Consider the following 21,667-nt stretch of genomic DNA (forward strand, 5'->3'; position numbering starts at 1 on the left):
CGGCCAGGACTACATTTCCCACAGACGCTGCGGCTCGAGGCGGCGTCGCTTCTAAACCGGCGTCTTGTCCCGTGCCTACGGCGGCGCTGGAGCCGCCAGGGTCCAGGCGCCTGGAGGCTTGGCGGTTGCATCCAGCCGACCGGATCCGCGTACCAGCCGCTCCGCGTCGGGTCTGGCGGTTCTGTTTGGCGCGGAGAAGCTGTACGAGCCCAGTGTGCACGCTGAGAGGAGTCCCGAGGCCTGCTGCCCGCTTGACGCTACCTTCCTCAGGATTTCGGCCGCTTTGCGGGATGGCGGAACCGTTGGCTTCCCCAAGTTAGTAGCTGCGGGGCGTTTGGAGTTCGGGGCAACTTAACCTGTTCGGGCCAGAACGGAACTAGGGAAGGACTAGGGTGAGGAGTTCAGGTAGGAGCATTTCGTGTCCGGAGCGGACTGAAGAGAGAGAGAGAGAGAGAGAGAGAGAGAGTGTGTGTGTGTGTGTCAGAGAGAGAGAGAAAGAGAGGGGAAGGAGGGAAAATGGAGGGGGAGAGAGGTTATTTTGTGATTGTTACTGAGTGTCGTCGTGGTGTGTGATTGTGATTGTATGTGGTGATAACTCTGGGTGATGGAGTAGGGTGCTTGGGACTGTGCATCTTCCCAGAATGGGTATGTGATTGTTATTGCATGACTGCACCGTCGTGCACAGGGACGTAGAGGACCGGTGATTGTGCATTTGGGACTGTGTCCGGCGGTAGGGGTGTGTGTGGGATTTTGGGAGCATGTGCGGCGCCGTGTGTGTGTGGAGGGGTCTGTGACTATGTGGTGTTAGGTGTCTGTGGCTGTGCAGGTGTGAGTAGTGTGACCCCCTTGGGGGGTGTTTGTGTGTGTGTGAGAGAGAGAGAGATTGTGATTGTCTGGCTTTGGGGAAGGGGTTTGTGGGTGTGGAAAGGCTGTGTGATTCTGACTTTGTGTGTCCCCTAGGTGTGTATGTGGGATTATATGTAAGTGAGTGACCTGGTACAGAACCATGTTTGCACATGAGGTGGAGGGTTTTGTAAATGTGCAGGTGTGACTCACCACTCTATCCAGGAGACATCTGTGAGTTCATGATAGATTCTGATCCTTTCCTGTAACTACCTTAGGCTGGACTCTAGTCTTCCCTGACTTTTCTTTGTATGTCTGTGGTGACAGTGAGGGACTGGAGGAAGTGTGTGTTCCAACCTGGTACTGGAATTCCGAGAAAACCCAGTGTCTCATCAATTTCTTCTTTCTTTCTACAGTTTCTGTTGCTAAGAGGAAGACTAAAGAATGATTATTGAACAGCCAGAGGCCACGATCAAGGTGCTTTGAGGTTTTTTTCTTTCTTCCCTGAAATAGTTCTCGTTTCTCAGAGCATAATTTTTTCCCTCTTCTGAGAGTTCCTGACTACCAAAAGCCCATTCAACAAACCAATTGTATATGGGGCCTTGGAGTTAGAGCCAAATACTCAGTTTTTAAATCTATCTCCTCCCTCTTAGTATTAATTTGGCAGTTTCTTCTATGTGCCAGATCTCTACTAAGATCTCTGCTGGTCTAGTCAGGTAAATACAAGAGCCTTTTCATAAAAGAATTGTTGGAAACAAGATTGCCTTGTATGTAACATCACATACCACAGTCCTGGTATTGAAAGCCATGCAATTTATGGGATGGTATTGGCTAGTCTCAGTCCAAGTACGTTATAAGATCTTTCACTTTGGCAGTATTTTTGAGGTATAAATGAGATTGGGGGCTTTATCAATGACTTCTGTACCAATAAGACCAGGATTTACCAGGTAATCTGTGAGTAAACACTTGGACCAGTTTCCAGGTCTGTTTTGAATTAAAGGCTCAAATGGTTCTATTTGGCGGTACTCAACCTGGAATCCATGTCCATCCTTGACTTCTAAAGGGAGAGATACTATGACACTAAGGATTACAAAAAAGATAGATCCAGAACCACCACCTTAGGGCAATCTTTAAGATAATAATAACCAAAATGAGTTTAATAAATAAGGAAATTTTAAGTAATTCCCACTATAAGGGGAGTTTTATGCAGTTAATGGAAACTGTGAGATGGAGCATACGTATTTTCAACATTGTGAACTAACACCTATGCCCAGGTGAGAGGGCAGTTCAGATGTTGGAAGCCTTTGCATATAAAAGTTCAGCTGATCCACATCTACGCCACAGTTTTCTCATTTGATTTGTAGAGTAACCTATTAACTGGTCTCTACTTCCTCTTTTGCCTTTTTTTTTTTCAATTTATTTATTTTCAGAAAAACATTATTCATTATTTTTTCACCACACCCAGTGCTCCATGCAAGCCGTGCCCTCTATAATACCCACCACCTGGTACCCCAACCTCCCACCCCCCCACCACTTCAAACCCCTCAGATTGTTTTTCAGAGTCCATAGTCTCTCATGGTTCACCTCCCCTTCCAATTTACCCAAATTCCCTTCTCCTCTCTAATGCCCCTTGTCCTCCATGCTATTTGTTATGCTCCACAAATAAGTGAAACCATATGATAATTGACTCTCTCTGCTTGACTTTTTTCACTCAGCATAATCTCTTCCAGTCCCGTCCATGTTGCTACAAAAGTTGGGTATTCATCCTTTCTGATGGAGGCATAATACTCCATAGTGTATATGGACCACATCTTCCTTATCCATTCATCCGTTGAAGGGCATCTTGGTTCTTTCCATAGTTTGGCGACCGTGGCCATTGCTGCTATAAACATTGGGGTACAGATGGCCCTTCTTTTCACGACATCTGTGTCTTTGGGGTAAATATCCAGGAGTGCAATTGCAGGGTCATAGAGAAGTTCTATTTTTAATTTCTTTTTTTTTTTTAAAGATTTTATTTATTTATGTGACAGAGAGAGATCACAAGTAGGCAGAGAGGCAGGCAGAGAGAGAGAGGAGGAAGCAGGCTCCCTGCTGAGCAGAGAGCCTGATGCGGGACTCGATCCCAAGACCCTGAGATCATGACCTGAGCCGAAAGCAGCGGCTTAACCCACTGAGCCACCCAGATGCCCCTATTTTTAATTTCTTGAGGAATCTCCACACTGTTCTCCAAAGAGGCTGCACCAACTTGCATTCCCACCAACAGTGTAAGAGGGTTCCCCTTTCTCCACATCCTCTCCAACACATGTTGTTTCCTGTTTTGTTAATTTTGGCCATTCTAACTGGTGTAAGGTGAAATCTCAATGTGGTTTTAATTTGAATCTCCCTGAGGGCTAATGATGATGAACATTTTTTCTTGTGTCTGATAGCCATTTGTATGTCTTGATTGGAGAAGTGTCTGTTCATATCTTCTGCCCATTTTTTGATGTGTTTGCCTGTTTTGTGTGTGTTGAGTTTGAGGAGTTCATTATAGATCCTGGATATCAACCTTTTGTCTGTAATGTCATTTGCAAATATCTTCTCCCATTCCGTAGGTTGCCTCTTTGTTTTTTTTGACTGTTTCCTTTGCTGTGCAGAAGCTTTTGATTTTGATGAAGGGATTCATCCCTGGACTACAAGGATGGTTCAACATTCGCAAATCAATCAATGTGATACAACAAATTAATATGAGAAGAGAGAAGAACCACATGGTCCTCTCAATTGATGCAGAAAAAGCATTTGACAAAATCCAACATCCGTTCCTGATTAAAACGCTTCAAAGTATAGGGATAGAGGGAACATTCCTGAACCTCATCAAATCTATCTATGAAAGACCCACAGCAAATATCATCCTCAATGGGAAAAAGCTTGCAGCCTTCCCATTGAGATCAGGAACAAGACAAGGATGCCCACTCTCACCACTCTTGTTCAACATAGTATTAGAAGTCCTAGCAACAGCAATCAGACAACAGAGAGAAATAAAAGGTATCCAAATTGGTAATGAAGAAGTCAAACTCTCTTTCTTCACAGATGACATGATTCTTTATATGGAAAACCCAAAAGACTCCACCCCCAAACTACTAGAACTCATACAGCAATTCAGCAACGTGGCAGGATACAAAGTCAATGTGCAGAAATCAGTGGCTTTCTTATACACTAACAATGAAAATACAGAAAGGGAAATTAGAGAATCGATTCCATTTACTATAGCACCAAGAACCATAAGATACCTGGGAATAAACCTAACCAAAGAGGTAAAGGATCTTTACTCGAGGAACTACAGAACACTCATGAAAGAAATTGAAGAAGACACAAATAGATGGAAGACCACACCATGCTCTTGGATCGGAAGAATAAACATTGTTAAAATGTCTATATTGCCTAGAGCAATCTATACTTTTAATGCCATTCCGATCAAAATTCCACTGGCATTCTTCAAAGAGCTGGAGCAAATAATCCTAAAATTTGTATGGAATCAGAAGAGACCCCGAATCGCTAAAGGAATGTTGAAAAACAAAAATAAAGCTGGGGGCATCACGTTACCTGATTTCAAGCTTTATTACAAAGCTGTGATCACCAAGACAGCATGGTACTGGCATAAAAACAGACACATAGACCAGTGGAACAGAGTAGAGAGCCCAGATATGGACCCTCAACTCTATGGTCAATTAATCTTCGACAAAACAGGAAAAAATATACAGTGGAAAAAAGACAGTCTCTTCAATAAATAGTGCTGGGAAAACTGGACAGCTATATGTAGAAGAATGAAACTCGACCATTCTCTTACACCGTACACAAAGATAAACTCAAAATGGATAAAAGACCTCAAAGTGAGATAGGAATCCATCAGAATCCTAGAGGAGAACATAGGCAGTAATCTCTTTGATACCAGCCACAGCAACTTCTTTCAAGATATGTCTCCAAAGGCAAAGGAAACAAAAGCAAAAATAAACTTTTGGGACTTCATCAAAATCAAAAGCCTCTTTTGCCTTTCTAAAATTACTTCTTAACACAATAGCCAGGGTCATTCTTCCAAAATGTACGTCAGATTATGTCACTTCTTAACTTAAAGCTTTCTGTGGTTTCCCATTTCAGAATAAAAACCAAAGTCTCTATGGTTGTTTTTATAGCCCTGTGTGATCTGGCTCTCTGTTAACCTGACTTTATCTTCTCTAAATATTTTTAATAACTTAATTCTGACCCATCTGTGTATGAGTTTGCTGATACCCCTGCTTGGAATTTTCTTACTCCTGGCATTACTTACTCCTTCACTTTCTTCAAGACTTAACTCAGATGTTACCAAATTGGAAAAGTTGTCCTTGACCACCTTGTATAGAATAGCACCTCATCCAATGCACTTCTTATCACCCTTCTCCTAATCAGTTTTTCTCCATAGCTCTTATCATTTTTTTTTTAAGATTTTTATTTATTTATTTATTTGACAGAGAGAGATTACAAGTAGGCAGAGAGGCAGGCAGAGAGAGAGGAGGAAGCAGGCTCCCTGCCGAGCAGAGAGCCCGATGCGGGACTCGATCCCAGGACCCTGAGATCATGACCTGAGCCGAAGGCAGCGGCTTAACCCACTGAGCCACCCAGGCGCCCCGCTCTTATCATTTTTTACTGAGACATAATTGACCTATAACATTAGTTTCGGGTGTACAACATAATTCAATATATGTATATTTTGTGAAATGATCTCATAAGTCTAGTTAACATTCATCACCACACAGTTTTTTTGTTTTTTTGTTTGTTTGTTTGTTTGTTTGTTTGTTAGATTTTATTTGGGGCACCTGGGTGGCTCAGTGGGTTAAGCCTCTGCCTTCAGGCTAGGGTCATGATCTCAGGGTCCTCAGATCAAGCTCTGCATTGGGCTCTCTGCTCAGCGGGGAGCCTGCTTCCCCCGCCCCACTCTCTGCTTGCCTCTCTGCCTACCTGTGGTCTCTCTCTCTCTGTCAAATAAATAAATCTTTTTTTAAAAAAGATTTTATTTATTTATTTGACAGAGACCACAAGTAGGCAGAGTGACAGGCAGAGAGAGAGGGGATGCAGGCTCCCTGCTGAGGAGAGATCCCGATGCGGAACTCAATCCCAGGACCCTGGGATCATGACCCGAGAAGAAGGCAGAGGCTTTAACCCACTGAGCCACCCAGGTGTCCCAATAAATAAAATCTTAAAAAAAAAAAAAGATTTGGGGCACCTGGGTGGCTCAGTGGGTTGAGCCTCTGCCTTCAGCTCGGGTCATGATCTCAGGGTCCTGGGATCGAGCCCCGCATTGGGCTCTCTGCTCAGCCGGGAGCCTCTTCCCCCTCTCTCTCTGCCTGCCTCTTTGCCTGCTTGTGATCTCTCTCTCTCTCTCTCTGTCAAATAAATAAATAAAATATTTTTAAAAAAGATTTTATTTATTTGCTGGAGAGAGAGAGTGAGAGAGAGAGCACAAGCAGGGGAGTGGCAGGCAGAGGGAGAAGTAGGCTCCCAACTGAGCAGGGAACCTGATGTAGGACTTGATCCCAGGAGCCTGGGATCATGACCTGAGGTGAAGGCAGAGGCTTAACTGACTGAGCCACCCAGGCATCCCCATCACCACACACAGCTAATAAATTTTTTTCTCGTGATGAGAATTTTTAAGATCTACTCTTAGCAACTTTCAAATACTGTGTACAATGAAATTATTAACTATATTCAACATGCTATACATTACTTCCCTAGGAGTTATTAATTTTATAACTGGAAGTTTGTACCTTTTGAGCACTCTCACCCATTTTGCCTTCCCAGCTTCCCACATCTGGAAAATACCAATCTATTCTCATATCTCGAGTTCAGTTTTTTAATTTTTTTAAGATTTCCACATATAAGTGAGATTATGCAGTCTCTTTTTATGTCTCACTTATTCCATTTAGCCCTCAGTGTCCATCCATGTTGTTGCAAATGTCAGGGTGTCCTTCATGTCTTAAAAAAAAAATAATTCCATGGGGCACCTGGGTGTCTCAGTGGTTAAAGCCTCTGCCTTTGGCTCAGGTCATGATTCCAGGGTCCTGGGATCAAGCTCTGCATTGGGCTCTCTGCTCCCCAGGGAGCCTGCTTCCTCCTCTCTCTCTCTGCCTGCCTCTCTGCCTACTTGTGATCTCAAGTCTGTCAAATAAATAAAAAAAGTCTTAAAAAAATAATTCCAGTATAATTAACATTTGGTGTTATTTAGTTTCAGGTGTACAATATAGTGATTCATCAATTCTCTACATTATTCGTGATCATCAAGATAAGTGTGTTCTTGGGATGCCTGGGTGGCTCAGTTGCTTAAGCTCAGGTCATGATCCCAGAGTCCTGTGATAGGTACCATATCAGGCTCCTTGCTGAGCAGGGAGCCTGCTTCTCCCTCTGCCTTCCTCTCCCCACTGCTTTTGCACACGCTTTCTCTCTCTAATAAATAAATAAAATCCTAAAAAAAAAAAAAAGATAAGTATGTTCTTAATCCCTTTCAACTATTTCACCCAACCCTTCACCCACCTCCCCTGTGGTAACCATCTGTTCTTTGTAGTTAAGAATCTGTTTTTTGGGTTGTCCCTTTTGTTTGTTTGTTTTGTTTCTTAAATTTCACATATGAGTGAAATCATAATGGTATTTGTCATTCTCTGACTGACCTTTTCACTTAGCTTTATACCCTCTAGATCTTTCCATGTTGTTGGAAATGGCAAAATTTCATTCTTTTTTTATGGCTGAGTAATATTTCAGTGTGTGTGTGTGTCTTCTTTATCAGTGGACATTTCCATAATTTGGCTATTGTAAATAATGCTGCAGTAAACATAGGGGTGCATATATCTTTTTGAATTAGTGTTCTTTGAGTAAATACCCAGTAGTGGAATTACTAAGTCATATGGTAATTCTATTTCTGATTTTTCTTTTTAAAGATTTTATTCATTTATTTGACAGAGAGAGACAGCAAGAGAGGGAACATAAGGAGGGGGAGTGAGAGAGGGAGAAGCAGGCTTCCTGCCAAACAGGGAGCCCGATGTGGGTGTTGATCCCAGGACCCTGAGATCATGACCTGAGCTGAAGGCAGATGCTTAACAACTGAGCCATGCAGGCGCCCTTCTATTTCTTTTTTTTTTTTTCATTCCATATATGAAGTGCCATATATCTAATTTTTTAAAAAGATTTATTTATTTATGAGAGAGAGAGAACATGAGCAGAGGGAGGAATAGAGGGAGAGACTCTCCAGGAGACTCCCCGCTGAGGGTTAGAGTCCCACGCAGGGCTCAATCTCATGACCCTGAGATCATGACCTGAGCCAAAAATCAAGAGTTGGATGCCCACCCAACTGAATGACCCAGGAGCCTCTCTATTTCTAATTTTTTGAGGAACCTTCATACCGTTTTCCACCGTGACTGCACCCAGTGTGCCTTCCAACCAGTAGTGCATGAGTTCCTTTGTCTCCACATCCTCACCAAAACTTGCTATTTCTTGTGTTTTTCATTTTAGCCATTCTGATAGGTGTGAGATGATATCTCATTGTGGTTTTGAGCATCTTCATGTTCTTTTGGCCATCTATATGTGTCTTCTTTGGAGAAATGTGTGTTCATGTCTTCCGCCTTTTTAAAAATTGGATTATTTGTTTTCTGGGTGTGAGTTTTATCAGTTCTTTATATATTTTGAATACTAACCCTTTATCAGATATGTCATTTGCAAATATCTTCTTCCATTTGTTGGGTTGTCTTTTAGTTTCATTGTTTCCTTTGCTGTGTAGAAGTTTTTACTTTGTTATAATAAATTACTATTTTTAAGATTTTATTTTATCTTTTTAAAAAGGTCTTATTTATTTATTTGAGAGAGAGACAGAAAGACAGAGTGAGAGAGCATGAGAGGGGAGGTCAGAAGAAGAAGCAGACTCCCCATGGAGCTAGGAGCCTAATGTGGGATTCCAGCCCAGGACTCCAGGATCATGACCTGAGCTGAAGGCAGTCGCTTAACCAACTGAGCCACCCAGACACCCCAAGACTTTATTTTTAAGCGATTTCTACACCCAGTTTGGAGCCCAGACTCACAACCCTGAGATCAAGAGCCACATTTTCCACTGACTGAGCCAGCCAGGTGCCCAGTCACAATACATTATTCTTGCCTCTGTTTCCCTTGCCTCAGGAGACCTATCTAGAAAAATGTTGCTATGGGCAATGTCAGAGAAATTATGACCTGTGTTCTCTTTTAGGATTTTTGTGGTTTCAGGCTCACATTTAGGTCTTCAATCTATTTTGAATTTATTTTTGTGTGTGGTATAAGAAAGTGGCCCAATTTCATTCTGTTGCATATAGCTGTGCAGTTTTCCCAATACCATTTGTTGAGGAAACTTTTTCCTGTTATATATTCTTGCCTCCTTTATCAAAGATTAATTGGCCATATAATTGTGGGTTTGTTTCTGGGTTCTCTGTTCTGTTCTATTGATCTGTCCGTGTTTCTGTTCTTAGGTCAGTGCCATATTCTTTTGATTACTACGACTTTGTAGGATATCTTGAAATCTGAGATTGTAATTCCTGCAATTTTGTTCTTTTTCAAGATTGCTTTGGCTATTTGGTGGTTTTGTTTGTTTGTTTGTTTGTGGTTCCATACACGTGGATTTTAGGATTATTCTAGTTCTGTGAGGAATGCTCTTGGTATTTTGATCACAATTGTGTTAAATCTGTAGATTGCTTTGGGTAGTATAGACATATTAATCATATTTGTACTTCCAATCCATGAACATGGATTCCAGTTTTCCATTTCTATCCTTCCATTTCCATTTTTCTATTTGTTTGTGTCATCTTCAGTTTCTTTTATCAGTGTTTTATAGTTTTCACAGTATACATCTTTTACCTCCTTGGTTAAGCTTATTCCTAAGTATTTATTATTTTTGGTACAATTATAAATGGGACCATTTTAAAAATTTCTCTTTCTGCTGCTTCACTATTACTGTATGGAAATACAATAGATTTCTGTACTTTGATTTTGTGTCCTGTCACTTTACTGAATTCCTGGATTAGTTCCAGCAGTTTTTTGGTGGAGTCTTCCAGGTTTTCTATGTATATATATATATTATCACATCATCTGCAAATAGTGAAAGATTTACTTCTTACCAATTTTTTAAATTTCTTTTTTGTTGTCTGATTGCTGTGGCTAGGACTTCCAGTACTATGTTTAAGAAAAATGTTGAGAGTGGACATCCTTATCTTGTTCCTGATCTTAGGGAAAAAGTTTTCAGTTTTTTCACTGTTGAGTATGACGTTAGTTGTGGGTTACTCATATTTGGCCTTTATTATGTTGAGGTATATTCCCCCTAAACCTACTTTGTTGAGGGTTTGTATCATGAATGAATGTTGTACTTTGTCAAATGCTTTTTTTTTTTTAAGATTTTATTTATTTATTTGACAGACAGAGATCACAAGTAGGCAGAGAGGCAGGCAGAGAGAGATGAAGGGAAGCAAGCTTCCTGCTGAGCAGAGAGCCTGATGTGGGGCTCGATCCCAGGACCCTGGGATCATGACCTGAGCTGAAGGCAGGGACTTTAACCCACTGAGCCACCCAGGCGCCCCTGTCAAATGCTTTTTATCTGTTGAAATGATCATAGGGTTTTTTTTTTTTTTAAAGATTTTATTTATTTATTTCACAGAGAGAGATCACAAGTAGATGGAGAGGCAGGCAGAGAGAGAGAGGGGAAGCAGGCTCCCTGCTGAGCAGAGAGCCCGATGCGGGACTCGATCCCAGGACCCTGAGATCACGACCTGAGCCGAAGGCAGCGGCTTAACCCACTGAGCCACCCAGGCGCCCCTGATCATAGGGTTTTTATCCTTCTCTTGTTGAATATAAATATTGAACCACCCTTGCATCCCAGGATTAGATCCCACTTGATAGTGGTAAATGATTCTTTTTAATGTATTGTTGGATTCAGTTTGCTAACATTTTTTTTTTTAGATTTTATTTATTTATTTGTCAGAGAGAGAGAGAGAGCAAGCACAGGCAGGCAGAGTGGCAACAGAGGCAGAGGGAGAAGCAGGCTCCCTGCTTAGCAAGGAGCCCAATGTGGGACTCGATCCCAGGACCCTGGGATGGATCATGACCCGAGCCGAAGGCAGCCGCTTAACCGACTGAGCCACCCAGGCGTCCTGGGTTTGCTAACATTTTATTAAGGGTTTTTGCCACTATGTTCATCAGAGATATTGGCCTATAGTTCCTTTATTTTGTAGTGTCTTTTTATTTATTTATTTATTTATTTATTTGACAGAGAGAGATCACAAGTAGGCAGAGAGGCAGACAGAGAGAGAGAAGGAAGCAGGCCTCCCGCTGAGCGGAGAGCCCGATGCGGGACTCTATCCCAGGACCCTGAGATCACGACCTGAGCCGAAGGCAGCAGCTTAACCCACTGAGCCACCCAGGTGCCCCTATTTTGTAGTGTCTTTATCTGGTTTTGGTATCAGGGTAATACTGGCTTCAAGAATGAATTTGGAAGCTTTACTTCCTGTTCTATTTTTTAGAATAGTTTGAGAATAGGTATTAATTCTTCTTTAAATGTTTGGTAGAATTTACCCGTGAAACTGTCTGGTCCCGCACTTTTGTTTGTTGGGAGTTCTTTTATAACTGATTTCAATTTCATTGTAGTAATTGATCTAGCCAAATTTTTTATTTCTTCCTGATTCAATTTTGGGAGGTTATGTATTTTTAAGAATGTGTCCATTTTCCAATTTGCTGACATATAATTTTTCATAATATTCTCTTTTAATCTTTCATTTATGTAGTATCAGTTATTTCTCCTCTTTCAATTCTAATTTTATTTGAATCCTCTTTTTTTAAAAAAATTCATGACTCAGGCTAAAGGTTTATCAATTTTGTTGGTATTTTTAGTGAACCAGGGTGATCTGTTGCTTTTTAAATTTTCTGTTTTGTTTATTTCTGGTCTAATCTGAGTAATATTCCTGTGTGTGTGTGTGTGTACACTACATCTTTCTTTTTGGTGTTTTTTTAAAAAAAGATTTATTTATTTATTTGTCAGAGAGAGAGAGAGTGAGAGTGTGTGTGTTGGGGGGCACACAAGAGGGAGCAGACTCCCCACTGAACCCAATGTGGGATTCCATCCCAGGACTCTGGGATCATGATCTGAGCTGAAGGCAGATGCCTAACCAACTGAGCCACCCAGGAGTCTCACACTACATCTTTCCAAGAAGACATCCAGGTGGGTTGTAGACACATTTAAAAGATGCTCAACATCATTATTAGGGAAATACAGGGCAGACAACATAATACTCATCTTCTTTATCCATCAGTCTATGGACATTTGGGCTGTCTCCATAGTTTGTTGATGATAATGCTGCTGTGAACATTAGTTTGACTTCCTCTTTGCTAATTTGTATACTTTTTATTTTTATTGTCTGATTGCTGGCTAAGACTTCCAGTACTGTGTTAAATAACAATAATGAGAGTAGACATCCTTGTCTTGTTCCCAACCATAGGGGAAAGGCTTTCATTTTTTTTCCCCCATTGAGGATGATATTAACTGTGTGTCTTTCATTTATGGCCTTTATGATGTTGAGGTATGTTACACCTATCCCTACTTGAGGGTTTTCATCAAGAATGGATGCTATAGGGGGATCTGGGTGACTCAGTGAGTTAAAGCCTCTGTCTTCAGCCCAGGTCATGATCCCAGGGTCCTGGGATCAAGCCCTGCATTGGGCTCCCTGCTCTGTGGGGAGCCTGCTTCCTCCTCTCTCTCTGCCTGCCTCTCTGCCTATTTGTGATCTCTGTCTGTCAAATAAATAAATTTTAAAAAAAAGAATGGATGCTACATTTTGTCAAATGCTTTTTTTGCATCTATTGACAGGATTGTATGGTTCTTATCTTTTTATTAATGTGGTATGTCACATTGATTGATTTGCAAATATTGAACCACCCCTGTAGCCCCAGAATAAATCCCACTTGATTGTGGTGAATAATTGTTTTAATGTTCTGTTGGATTCAGCTTCCTAGTATTTTATTGAGAATTTTTGCATCAAATTCATTAGGGATACTGGCCTGTAATTCTCCTTTTTAGAGGGGTCTTTGTCTGGTTTTGGGATCAAGATAATGGTGGCTTCATAGAATGAGTTTGGAAGTCTTCTTTCCATTTCTATCTTTTGGAACAGTTTGAGAAGAATAGATATTAACTCTTCTTTAAATGTTTGGTAGAATTCTCCAGGGAAACCATTAGGCGCTGGGCTTTTGTTTCTTGGGAGTTTTTTTTTTTTTAAGATTTTATTTATTTATTTGACAGAGAGAGATCACAAGTAGGCAGAGAGGCAGGCAGAGGGGGAGGGGGAAGCAGGCCCCCTGCTAAACAGAGAGCCCAATGTGGGGCTTGATCCCATGACCCTGAAATCATGACCGGAGGTGAAGGCAGAGGCTTAACCCACTAAGCCACCCAGGTGCCCCTTGGGAGATTTTTGATTACTGTTTGAATTTCTTTCCTGGTTTGGGGTCTGTTGAAATTTCATGTCGCCCTATGGTTCTGAATTTTTTCTAAGAACTTTCTTATTTATTTTTGCATTTTTATTTAATACACCTGATTAAATTGGGGCACCTGAGTGGCTCAGTTGGTTAAGTGTCTGCCTTCAGCTTAGATCATGATCTCAGAGTACTGGGATCCATCCCCGAAGCAGGGAGTCTGCTTATCCCTCTCCTTCTGCCCCTCCCCCAGCTCGTGCTCTATCTCTCAAATAAATAAAATCTTAAAAAATAAATAAAGGGGGCGTCTAGCTGGCTCAGATGTTTGAAAGTCTGCCTTTGGCTCAGGTCATGATCTCAGGGTCCTGGGATTAAGTCCCACACTGGGCTCCATGCTCAGCAGTGAGTCTGTTTCTTCCTAACCCTCTGCCCCCCCCACCTGCTTGTTGTGCTCCCTCTCAAATAAATAAAATCTTAAAAAAATAATATAAAGAACATGTGAGACAACTTCATTCCTGCGTTGCATCAGGAAATTAATGCTGCAATACTCTAGAATTAATAGCTGTAAATATGGGGCACCTGGGTGACTCAGTGGGTTCGAGCCCCACATCGGGCTTTCTGCTCAGCAGGGAGCCTGCTTCCTCTCCTCTCTCTCTCTGCCTGCCTCTCTGCCTACTTGTGATCTGCTGTCAAATAAATAAAAATAAAATCTTTAAAATAAATAAATAAAATCTTGGGAAAAAATAAAATAAAATAGCTGTAAATATATAATGAGAATATAGCTTATTGCTGAGAAAGTAGAAAAAGGTATGATGCAGTTTGCATTTAAGTCCAAATAACAGGTATTCTGTAATCTACACTTCTTCTTTATTAGAAATTATCAAAAGGGTAACAGGAGGAAAACTGCCCATTAAACTTCCCCATCTTGTCATTATGAAAACTTATAAACACAGAAAAGTTGAAAAGGATAATGAACATGCATTTACCATCCAACCCCCACCCAGTTTAAAAGCTAACAGTTTGTAATATTTGCTTTATCTTCCTATAATTTTCTACATAATCATAATCACACCTTCTAAAATATGTCAAATGATGCCTGTTCAAATTTTTCCAGTTGTCCCAAGACTGACTTTATTTATTTATTTTTAAAGATTTTGTTTATTTATTTCACAGAGAGAGATCACAAGCAGACAGAGAGGCAGGCAGAGAGAGAGAGAGAGGGAAGCAGGCTCCCTGCCGAGCAGAGAGCCCGATGCGGGACTCGATCCCAGGACCCTGAGATCATGACCTGAGCCGAAGGCAGCAGCTTAACCCACTGAGCCACCCAGGCACCCCAAGACTGACTTTAATAGCTATTTTTCTTTTTATCTAGAATCAAGTCTAAGTTTATAAATTACATTTAGTTGATATGTCTCTTTTAGTCTAATTTGGTTCTCTGCCTTTATTCCTTTTTTCCATGATGCTGGGTTTTTCTTCTTAGAGTCCATGTTTAGAGTTGTCTTGTAGAGTGTTCCATATTTTGGATTGTTGCGCTTGTTTCCTAATGTTGTCATTTAACTTATTCTGCCATCTATATTAGAAATTAAGTGTAGAGGGGCGCCTGGATGGCTCAGTGGGTTAAAGCCCCTGCCTTTAGCTCAGGTCATGGTCCTGGGGTCCTGGGATCAAGCCCCGCATTGGGCTCTCTGCTCTGTGGGGAGCCTGCTTTCTCCTTCTCTCTCTGCCTGACTCTGCCTGCTTGTGATCTCTGTCTTTCAAATTAAAAAATATATATATGAAAATTTTAAAAAAATTAATTGTAGAGAAAAGATTGAGTTTGGGCTAAATAATTTTGCAAGACTATTTCATAAATATGTTAAATATTTTGTATTGTCATATATTAAGAGGCACATATTGATACCATGAGGCTAAATTTGATCATATGGTTAAGGTGATGACTGTCAAATTGTGTGTGTAGTTTTTTTTTTTTTTTGTTTTGTTTTTTAAATTTTTTTAAAATAGATTTTATTTATTTATTTGACAGAGAGATCACAAGTAGGCAGAGAGAGAGAGAGGAAGCAGGCTCCCCACGGAGCGGAGAGCCCGATATGGGGCTCGATCCCAGGACCCTGAGATCATGACCTGAGCCGAAGGCAGAGGCTTAACCCACTGAGCCACCCAGGCGCCCCTGTAGTTTTTTTTTTTAAAGATTTTATTTACTGGCGCACCTGGCTGGCTAAGTTGTTAAGCATCTGCCTTCGGCTCAGGTCATGATCCCAGATCCTGGGATCGAGCATCTGCATCTTTTTTTTTTTTTTTAAAAGATTTTATTTATTTATTTGACAGATTTTTTTTAAAAAAGATTTTTATATGGACTCTGAAAAACAATCTGAGGGGTTTGAAGTGGCGGGGGAGTGGAAGGTTGGGGTACCAGGTGATGGGTATTATAGAGGGCACGGCTTGCATGGGGCACTGGGTGTGGTGAAAAAATAATGAATACTGTTTTTCTGAAAATAAATAAATTGGAAAAAAAATTTTTTTAAATTTATTTGACAGAGAGAGACACAGTGAGAGAGGAAACACAAGTAGTGGGAGTGGAAGAGAGAGAAGCAGGCTTCCTGCTGAGCAGGGAGCCTGATGGGAACTCAGGCTAATTTTTAATCCTTACAATTAGAAAGTAATCTGTGAAGTAATTCTAACCCCCTCTTGGAAATTTACATTTTGTTTGATTCAAAGGGAATACCAGAGTTGAAATAGGATAGCATTCAGATGTGAGTGATAGTGTTGCTATATATCGAAACCTGCAGGAGGTGATCAAAGTCGTTTTCGGAAAGTCATCTTGTGGGAAGTTAGTACTCTTTAATAAATGCAGGAAATGAGAATTTAGGGCCAGAATTTTGATTTGCTTAACAGTCACTCCCTAGCAATTGATTATTGCCCCACATGATTACTCTTATAATCCTAGTTTTTTTTTTTAAAGATTTTATTTTTTTATTGGATAGACAGAGATCACAAGTAGGCAGAGAGGCAGGCAGAAAGAGAGGAAGGGAAGCAGGCTTCCTGCTGAGCAGATAGCCCGATGCGGGGCTCGATCCCAGTACCCTGGGATCATGACCTGAGCCGAAGGCAGAGGCTTTAACCCACTGAACCACCCAGGCGCCCCTAATCCTAGTTTTAATACAGTGTCTTTCACAGAGTGGAGAGTTCATAAGTTGTCAAAGCAGTCCAAGCTTAAGAATCTAGGAAAGGAACAGATTACACTAAATCCAGCAGAAGGAAACCTTTCATACAGTTAGAAGTTAATGGAGAAAGAATGAAACATCTATTTTCTGTGGAAAAAACACTGATCTAAACTAGACTTACAGATTTGATCAATGTAAAGATGAGAAATACAACAGCTTTAATAAGGTGGGATACATATATTTATGGAGAGTTTTAAAATAGCATGGTAATACTATGTATATAAAATATTTTTTTCAAATTGACAAAGTAGAAATTGGCCTGGTGGGAAAATGAAAATTTGGCTCAAAATCTCTCTTTAAAAAAAAACTTAAATAGGAGCTCTTGGGTGGCTCAGTGGATTAAAGCTTATGCTTTAATAATGCGATGGGTCTTGGGCTCAGGGTCCTGAGATCCACAGTAAAGTATGTCACAATAAAGAGAATCAAATGAATTTTTTAGCTTCCCAGTGCATATAAAAGTTATATTTACAGTACACTGTAGTATGTTAAATGTGTGATAGCATTGTGTAAGCAAATATACATACCTTAATGAACACCTTATTACTAAAAAATGCTAATCATCATCTGAGCTTTCAGTGAGTCATAATCACTAATGACAGATCACTACAACAAATATAATAATAATGAAAATTTTGATATATTGTAAGAATTACCAAAGTATAACACAGAGACACAAAGTGAGCAAATACTGTTGGAAAAATTTTTGCCACAAACTTTTGATTTGTAAAGAATGCCTGATCTGGGGCACCTGGGTGGCTCGGTCAGTTAAGCGGCTGCCTTCAGCTCAGGTCATAATCCCAGCGTTATGGGATCTAGTCCCACATAGGACTCCCTGCTCAGCAGAGAGCCTGCTTCTCCTTCTCCCTCTGCCTGCTGCTCTGCCTACTTGTGCTCTCTATCTCTGTCAAATAAATAAATAAAATCTTAAAAAAAAAAAAGAATGCCTGATCAGCAAAGCTCAATAAAATGAGGTATGCCTGTAATCCCACAAAAAGGATAAACTTCTGAAACCTTTGCTGAGGCAGACCGTTGAAAACCGTTGAATAAAACCGTTGAAAATCAAAGGAAAAAAAAGTCTCGAGAGCTTTTAATGGAATACTGATACATTACATATAGGAGAACAATAACTTTAATAACACAGTTTATCATCAGAAAAACAGCATGCTATTGGTAGGTGGAACAACATTTTTAAAGTACTTTAAGGAAACCCCTGTCGATCTCATATTCTTTTTAGTGAAAATATTCAGGGTCATGAGATAGAGCCCTGCACTCTTGGGCTCCACCTTGGCTATGCAGCTTGTTCAAAATTTTCTCTCCCTCTCCTTCTGTGCCTCCCATACCTGCCCCCCAACCTCCTCACTCCCCATTTTTCTTTTCTCTCTTAAATAAATAAAATCTTAAAAATAAATAAATAAAAGTTTCCACACAGAAAAATAAATAAAATGAGAAGTTGACCAATAGACTTGAGAAAACATTTGTAAACCATCTACATGGATAAGGAATTAATATCTAAAATATAAGGAACTCATACAACTCAATAGCAGATAACCTCAAACAGCAAAAATCTCAATAGTAAAAAATAGGCAAAGGACTTGACTAAATACCTTTCCAAAGAAGACATACAAATAGCCAGCATGTACATGAAAAGGTGCTCAACATCACTAATCATCAGGAAAATGCAAATTAAAATCAGTATTAGATATCACCACATACCTGTTAGAAAAGTATTATCAGAGAGGCAAGACTTAACAGTGTTGGTGATGACATGGAACAGAGGGATCCCTTGTACATCATTGGTGGGAATGTAAATTGGTATAGCTACTATGGAAAACAATATAGAAATGCATCAGAAAAGTAAAAATAGTATTATATGATCCAGCAATTCCATTTCTGGGTATATATCCAAAGGAAATAATATAAAGATCTCAAAGAGATCTGCACTGCCACGTTCACTGCGGCAGTAGTAACAATAGCCAAGATACAGAAAAAATCTAAGTAGACATCTGTAGATGAATATATTAAGAAGATGTGGTATATGTATACACTTGTAAATACAATGGAGTGGTATTCAGCCATGAGAAAAGAATTTCTGCCATTTTTGGCAACATGGATGGACCCTGAGTGCATTATGCAAGTGAAATAAGTCAGAGAAAGAAAAATACTGTATGATCTCACTTATATGTAGAATTGAAAAATGCCAAACTCAGAGTGAGAATGGTGGTTGCCAGGGGTTTAGGGATGGGAAAAGTGGGGAGATATTCATCAAAAGGTACAAATTTCTAGATATAAGATGAATAAGTTTTGGGAAGCTAATGTAAGCATGACTACAGTTAATACTGAATTATATTATTGATATTTGCTAAGGAAGTAGATTGTTTTCACCACACCCCTAAAAATGTAATTATATGGAATGATGGAGGTGTCAATTAACCCTCTGTGGTAATCATTTCATATATATATATATCAAATAATCGCATTGTATACCTTATCCAATGTTATATGTCAGTTATACCTTGGTAAAGGTGGATATATATATATATATATATGTAAAATAAATGCACAAAGCAAAAATTGATAAACTGAAAGAAGTAAATAAATCTACAGTTAATGTGGAGGATTTTAACATTTATCTCTTACCTATTGATAGATCAACAGACAAGAGATCAAGGTACAGAAGTCTTCAATGCCATCTAAACAACATCTGTAGATTGACAGCAGAGTATGTATTCTTTACAGTTGCATGTGGAATATTCACCATGATAAACAATATTCTGGATAAACTAAATCTTCATAAATGTAAAAGAACTAAAATGCCAAGAATTTTCCTTACCAGAATTGAATTAAATTAGAAAAAAGTAACAAAGATATTTAGCAAGTCCACAAATACTTAAAAATTAAACAACTGACATGTAATCAAACTGACATGAGTCAAACAGGAAGTCTCAAATGAAATTGGAGGATATTTTCAACTGAACAAAAGTGGAAATACAGGATACTTATTAATTTATAAGATATAGCCACAGCAGTACCAAGAGGGAAATTCTTTTTTTTTTTTTTTTTTAAGATTGTATTAATTTGTTAGAGAGAGCCAGAGAGGCACAAACGGGGAGTGGTAGGCAGAGGGAGAAGCCAGTTCCTGGCTGAGCGAGGTGCCTGACACGGGACTTGATCCCGGGGTCCTGGGATCATAACCTAAGTGAAGGCAGACACTTAATGGACTGGGCTGCCCAGGCATCTCCCAAGAGGGAAATTTTTAGCAACCAAATGGGTTGGTATCAGAGTAAGTGTAATATGGTCAAGATCTTCACCACCACCCAGGCTAACCAGGCCACACTCTTTTCTATGGTGAATATAGAGGGCAAATGAGCAGTAAAGAGATATTCCTACCTCTCCCAGCCAGTTAGGTATAAAAAGGAGGCTGGTAGGGTGCCAGAACTACCACTCACACATAATAGGAGGACTCCTTCATCCCCCTGTCAGTGGAGACTGAATCTCTCACCTGCACAAGATGGCACACCCCCTTCCCATGTGAGTGGAGTCAGAGAATGCCAGCTTAAACAAGGTTTAAATATGATTTAAATCTTAACACAAAATGTTCACACTTTAACTAAAAATCCATCATGATACCAAAAACCAGGAAAATCTCAAAATGAGTGAAAAAAAGATATTCAAAAGAGTATCAAGATGACAGAGATGTTAGAATTGTCTCATAAATACCTCAAACTTCATAAAAATGCCTGAAACAAATATACCTGAAACAAAAGAAAAAACAAATCTCAGAAAAGAAATGTGAAGTCCAGAAAAGAAAACAGAAGATGTAAAAAAGAAACAAAGGAAAATTAACTGAAAAGTATGATAATGGAAATAAACTTAATAGATGTGCTAACAGAATAAATGGAGAAGACATAGAAAGGAATCAGAACAACAGAAATTACCCAATATGAACAACAGAAAATAGACTGAAAAAAGAGTCAAAGAAAACTCAGGAACTTGTGAGACTAATACAAGATCTAACATTCCTAACATTGAAGTCCTGGAAGGAAAAAATATGGATTGAAAAAGTACTCAAAGAAATAATGACTGAAAATTCCCCCAATTTTGCAAAGACTATAAATAGATTCAAGATACTGAGTAACAAGATTCCTCTCCAACCCCCACCCCCAGTCAATATCATGTTATATCACAGTCAAACTTCTGAAAACTAAGGACTAAATAAAAATCTTGAAAGAAAGAGAAACACCACCTTACATTTGGAGGGGGAAATCCAAACAAAACAGATTTCTCATAAGAAACGATAGAGGCCAGAAGAAGTGGTACATTTTAAAGCAGTGAAGGAATGAATTCCAAATTCCAAATTCCAAATCCTCTATCCAGCAAAAACAAAATCAAATACAAAAAACCCCAAACAGAAAAATATATACCTATATCTATGTATCTATTTATCTCATTCAAGCATAAAGGGAACCAGTATCATCAGTCATTAGGAAAACACAAATCAAAACCACAATGAGATAACCACTTTATAACCACTGAAATGGCTATAATTAAAAAAAAAAAGAAAATAATAATCAATGGCAAGGATGTGGAGAAACCCTTAAATGGTGAAGCTGTAGAAAACATGGCAGTTCCTCCAAAAAATTAAATATATAATTATCATACAGTACAACAATTACAAATGAATTTAAAGTAGGGATTAGAACAGATAGGTTGTTTTTTAAGATTTTATTTATTTATTTGACAGAGATCACAAGTAAGCAGAGAGGCAGGCAGAGAGAGAGGAGGAAGCAGGCTCCCTGTGGAGCAGAGAGCCTGACCCAGGGCTTGATCCCAGGACCCTGGGATCATGACCTGAGTCGAAGGCAGAGGCTTTAATCCACTGAGCCACCCAGGCGCCCCTAGAACAGATTCTTTTATGTCAATGTTCATGGCAGCAGCATTCATAATAGCTAAAAGGTAGAAGCAACCCAGTGTCAATTATTGGATGAATGGAAAAATAAAATGTGGTATATACATACAATGGATGTGTTATTTGACCTTTAGTAGGAATTAAGTTCTGACACATGCAACATGGATGAAGGTCGGAAATACTGTGCTAGGTGAAAGAAGCCAGACACAAATGGACAAATATATGATTC

General features: G+C 39.7%; 1 long non-coding RNA gene across 2 annotated transcripts; it reads left to right on the top strand.

Moving 5' to 3' along the window:
* Positions 1–101: 101 nt before the first annotated feature.
* Positions 102–20,283, top strand: LOC122911592. 2 transcript variants are annotated; one of them, XR_006385491.1, is made up of 3 exons: positions 102–405; positions 1,260–1,320; positions 19,180–20,283. It is a non-coding gene; the product is annotated as an uncharacterized LOC122911592 (long non-coding RNA). The 2 variants fall into 2 exon arrangements; XR_006385492.1 differs by lacking the exon at positions 19,180–20,283 and adding an exon at positions 3,435–3,469.
* Positions 20,284–21,667: the final 1,384 nt, after the last annotated feature.

Source organism: Neovison vison, chromosome 7, assembly GCF_020171115.1.
Source record: "Neovison vison isolate M4711 chromosome 7, ASM_NN_V1, whole genome shotgun sequence".
Lineage (NCBI taxonomy): Eukaryota > Metazoa > Chordata > Mammalia > Carnivora > Mustelidae > Neogale > Neogale vison.